This window comes from Tachypleus tridentatus, chromosome 4 (genome assembly GCF_004210375.1).
Source record: "Tachypleus tridentatus isolate NWPU-2018 chromosome 4, ASM421037v1, whole genome shotgun sequence".
In the NCBI taxonomy this organism is placed as follows: domain Eukaryota; kingdom Metazoa; phylum Arthropoda; class Merostomata; order Xiphosura; family Limulidae; genus Tachypleus; species Tachypleus tridentatus.
Window position 1 is genome coordinate 113,225,238 of NC_134828.1, and position 6,000 is coordinate 113,231,237.

Genomic DNA, 6,000 nt, shown 5'->3' on the forward strand with positions numbered 1-6,000 from the left:
AAAAAATATCATTACATTAAATGTTAGTTAAATGAACGTATTTTAACATGATCAGTTATTAAAAAATATCATTACATTAAATGTTAGTTAAATGAACGTATTTTAACATGATCAGTTATTAAAAAATATCATTACATTAAATGTTAGTTAAATGAACGTATTTTAACATGATCAGTTATTAAAAAATATCATTACATTAAATGTTAGTTAAATGAACGTGTTTTAACATGATCAGTTGTACAAAAATATATCATTACATTAAATGTTAGTTAAATGAACGTATTTTAACAAGACTGACATCTTAGCTGGAAGTGAAACATTAATAAAAATAGTTTCTCAGCATGTACAACTGTAGTTAAATTGATACAATAAAAAATGAAGACCAGGATAATTGGTATTTGAAAGTGTTTTGTAAGTAAGAATAACTGTGAAATAATTAAGATAAATACCAATTGGCATGCTAATAGAAAGTAGAAAACAGCGAAAATATTGTTACACTAGTATAGAGTACAAGTGCTGGGACTAAGTCAAAAATTAGAATTCAGGCTACTATAAAACAACAATGGAAGGTAACTCACAGATGAAACATCGTAATTTTATTAACTTTCATATTTAGTACAACAGAAATTCATTGGAAGTGTTAAAGATCAGTAAACAGTTAATATTTTTTGTGCCCCACTTTTGCTTTAATAACTGCAGACAGTATTTTAGTTATTGTTGGAGCATATTTAGTAAAGTATTCTTTGGAATTTTACTCCAAATGTCTCTAATACACTTCCATAAGGTTTCTTTGGAAGTAACTTTCAATTCGTCAAGTTTTTGGCCCATGAAATCTCAAATCTGCTCAGTTGGATTGAGATCGAAGGCTCTTTAGAGGTTATTGCATCAGTTAAATGACCCCAGCAGCTTCTATCTTACTTAAGCACTTTCTGCATAAGTGTACGAGTGTTTGAGATCACTATCATCTTGGTAGTAGAATCCTTTACCAATAGTATACAAAGAACTGGATATACCATAACGAATCAGTAAGTGATGGTACTTGCACTGGTCCATTATTCCATTTATTCTGCAAACATCTCTCGTCACCTCAGCGGAAAAACACCCCCAAACCATCACACTGGATCCTCTGTGCTTCATGGTAGGCGCTATGCATTGAGGTAAGTATCCTTCACCTTTCTTCCGCCGGACCTACAACCTGCGCTTTGAACCACATATTTTAAACTTAGACTTATCCGTCCATAACGCCCTTTTTTAATCATGAAAAGTCTAATATTTGTACTTTTTAGCAAATTTCAGTATTTTGACAATACTGGGAATCAAAGTAAAGTTTTCCAACTGCTACTCAACCAAATATTCCATTCGCGTTGAATCTTCTTAATGCTGTAGATCTGGACACTTTTCTGTCATTTGGTACATGGATATGTTTGAGATCAGTAGCAGTCTTCCTTTTGTCCAGAAGGCTACACAAACGAAGATACTTAACATCAGTATCATTGAATTTAGGTCTTCTGCCTCTTTCTTTCCTATCTTCAAATTCGCTTGTCTGGGTCTCACGATCTATAGCGTAATTGACAATGTTTGGGGATGATTTCAGTTCTGCAGTAATTTGTCAGAGAGTCGAACCAGTATCACGTAAAACAATCATGCTAACTCTTTGCTCTACTGACAATTTTTCACGTTTCTTAGGCCGTGACACGACAACAAAACATAATATGAAATGTTAAACACAATTTCCATCAAAGTGTATTTGTTGAGTGTTATTAAATTAGTTTCTTTTAGCATAGACAGATATCGTATGGTCGTTCCTTGCTAGCTTCTTTCAATATAGTTAAAACACTACATGGGTTACCATGATAGTTATTTAGGACACTAAAATTGACCAGTATGCTCATTCAAGCAGAACCATTATGATATAACCTCAGTACAAGTAAATGGGAATTCTAAAGAACGATAGTCATTCTTACCCTGCTCATTCATTTGTCAACAGGGGTCAACCAGTCATTACCATGGTGCTGAAATTTACATTCTGTAATGACATGGAAATATTAACCGCATAAAATAAAGAGAATGATAAAACATTCTCTTATCTTAACACTTTTGCACACTACTGAATATGTGTGTATACACACATTTTAATTCATCGTAGTTGAACTTAAAGATGAATAAATATATAAGAAACTCGATTCCTTTCACGTTTACCAAACTCTTCAAGGCAAACTTGATATAGAGAAATAAACGAGACCATTAAATTGTTTCATAAATGAAGAACAATGGGCTAAAAAAATTATTCATTTCACGTTTACCAAACTCTCCAGGGCAACCTTGACATAGAGAAATAAACGAGACCATTAAATTGTTTGATAAATGAAGAACAATGGGCTAAAAAAATTATTCATTTCACGTTTACCAAACTCTCCAGGGCAAACTTGACATAGAAGAATAAACGAGACCGTTAAATTGTTTGATAAATGAAGAACAATGGACTAAAAAATGATTCGTGTTTTCTTGTATAAAAATGAAACAAAATTCTTGCCCCTTTGTTCGCTTTTAAATAATACGTTTTGACCAATCTCAATTACATTTGACATACATCTTTTGAGCCTTCTGAAAAGTGCCATTGAAAATTACCTTAAAATCTTCCTCCCCACACACAATGACACATTCTGAGGGGAAAGCATTTTCTGTCTGTGTGCCTACTTTAAGACTACAGTTTGGAATGAACATTCTAGGAATGTCGTGCTTGAACCTAACCGAATCTCACAAGAAACATCGTCGGGTATTTTTATAGACATTTAAAACTTACCAAGTTTCGAACTTCAGGAAGCAGTAATGCTTTCTCACTTTAATTGTTAAGAGCCTAATCTCAGATTTTATTTTCGCAGTTACTGGAATATAAAACAAGAAAAGTGCATCACGAATATAGTAGTCCACAGTGCACCGTTAATTATCGAAGAAGGTGGTCTCAACTCTGTCCTCTGTCTGTTCCTATATCAGGAACACGTCACTTCCTTTTTTTGGAGTGACAGCAAGTTTTATATGATTTGAAATATTTAGAAAGAATATTACCTTTCATCTGACATGATAGATAGTTACTTTAAGGTGTTATAGTCAATGGTGATAACTAACTTATGGTATTCAAAACCTTTTGGTAAAACAGGTGAATATTTGATTTTATTCATTGTACAATAACCTACTTTTCTCATCTCTTCAGGATTTTTTTTCCCCTAAATAACATCATAATCACTGAAAATGTAGTTTCCACTTATAAGTCAAATAATAACAAAATTAAGAGAAGAAAGCATTAGGCACATCGAGATCAAATTTTCAATCAACAGAAAAGAACAATCAAAGCATTTGTTCCAGTCGTATCCATTTCCATCCACACACCAATGTAACAAACACGCAAGTAAATTTTAAGAAAATGTTTCATCAATTATCTAGTTAATCAGTTCAGAAATCATTAAATCTTACTCAGAAGTAATTATTTAAAAAAAATTGTCTTGTTTTAGAGGTATCCATAATATTAATATTCCTAATGATGATCTAATGGTTGACATGAAGGTTACGAGTCTCAAGACCCAGTGTTCGAGCCACAATACGCTGATGAGCACAAATCACGTGTATACTTGTAGAATGTTACATACGAACAGAGGATTCGATGAAGACATTGACTGCTGAACCTATTACTGAATAAATGTAACATAAAACAACGAGATTGAACGTAAAATACACAATCTTTATTAGAACATTAGACTTTATATCTCCTGTTGTTAATTTTTTAAATTAAGCATAAAGCAACACAATGGGCTACTTGTGCTCTGCTCACCCAGTTTCCAGCGTTGTAAATCTGCAGGCATCCCGCTGTGTCACTGGGAGACCAGTTCTCAACAGTTCAAAACCCTCTTCAGACAGTACCACTTAAGATGATGTTTTAGACAGACTGACCAAATGTAACTTTTCTTAGTACACAAAAAAATTCACATTTTTTGCCTGAGTGATGAGAACAGAGGTGGGGCTTTAATCATTAAATATAACCTTCATGACATTATGGTTGACATCCTGATGCAACCTATCGGAGTGAGTAATATTTTCTCCAGGTCATAACAGGTATTATCCATGCTGAGAAATATAGGTGGCTTAGAAAGCTTAACATAAATCAGTTTAATGGGCACGTATTATGTAAAAGCTATACGCATATAGAACAAATTCATAATAAATTCTACACTGTACAATTACACAAAATATATTCAACTACCACACAATTAACTCATTCACTGTATTTTTATACAATACTGGTTTCCTAGGAAAGTTAGTTAAGTCCGTTGATTCACAATTTGAGAGTCGCGGGTTCGAATCCCTGTCTCACTAAATATGTTCGCGCCTTTAAGTCGTGAGGGCATTATAAGTAATCGTCAATTCCACTATTCGTCGGTAAAAGGATAGGTGGCGGTAAATGGCGATAATTAGCTACCTCCTCGCTTGTCTCTCACTGCTAAATTAGGGACATCTAGCGGAGATAGCTCTCGTGTAATTTTACGTGAAATTCAACACAAACAAAAGATAGACAATTCTAGATCTCAAATTTAAAAACTCAAGAAACTTTAAGTGTGATATATTATTACCTCATACCAAAACTCCTTCTGACAAATAATATGAGCGTTTTGAGATAAAATCTCAAGAACATAACGAACAAAAATATCATCTCTGAATGTTTAGCCTTTGCAATATCTGAAAGTGATAAAAAAATGTTTGTTTATATTTAAGCAAAAAACTACAACGGGATACCTGTGCTCTGCCCACGACGGATATCGAAGCCTTGTTTCTAGCGGTGTGAATCTATAGATATGCTGCTGTGCCATTGGTTTGGTTTGAATTTCGCGCAAAGCTACACGAGGGATGTCTGCGCTAGCCGTCCCTAATTTAGCAGCGTAAAAATAGAGGAAAGGCAACTAGTCATCACCGCCCACAGCCAACTCTTGGGCTACTCTTTTACCAACTAATAATGAGATTGACCATCACATTATAATGCTTCTACGGCTAAGAGATCGAGCACGTTTTGTGCGACTGGAATTCAAACTCGTGACCCTCGGATTACGAGTCGAGTGCTTTAACCACTTGGCCATGCCAGGCCCGTGGTGGGTGAAACATTAAATATATATATTGTAAGCTTCGGACAAAATTAACATGATTTTTTATTATGATTAATCATGTTTTATTTATTTTTGTCCAACAACTACTACAATTTTTCATGTTCACCAGAGAATTAAACGATAACAGTTAGAAATTATTTATTTGTTGCTTTTGGAAGCCGCTGAAAATGTAGATCATTTTGAAGAAATTAGAATTAAATAATTATGAGACTTTAATAAGTACTTTGTTTGTTTGTTTTGTAATTTCGCACAAAGCTACTCGAGGGCTATCTGTGCTCGCCGTCCCTAATTTAGCAGCGTAAGACTGGAGGGAAGGCACTAGTCATGACCACCCACCGCCAACTCTTGGGCTACTCTTTTACCAACGAATAGGGGGATTGACCGTCATATTATAACTCCCCCACGGCTGGGAGGGCGAGGATGTTTGGCGCGACGCGGGCGCGAACCCGCGAATTACTAGTCGCACGCCTTACGCGCTTGACCATGCCGGGCCTGTTAATAAATACAACTTACAAGTTCGAGGTTTTGCATCTAATGATTTCAGGCTGTAATAAAGCTCGCTTGCATATAATTATTCACAAAAAATGCATTGATACAACTTTATGTAATAAACTCTCACAGCAAATTTGACGCTTAAAATAACTAAAAGTACCATGAACCCTAACTTGTAAATATTATATTTCTCAGCTTTTATGAATTTTCTAAGAAACAACTGTTATTACACCGTAGTTGTTTTGTTTTTACATGTGTTTCCAAACGTTCGCACACAACGACACAGGGGTTACTGTGCGTAGCTGTAACTAATTTTGCACTTTTACACTAGAGGGAAAGCAGATTAACAACACCCGCT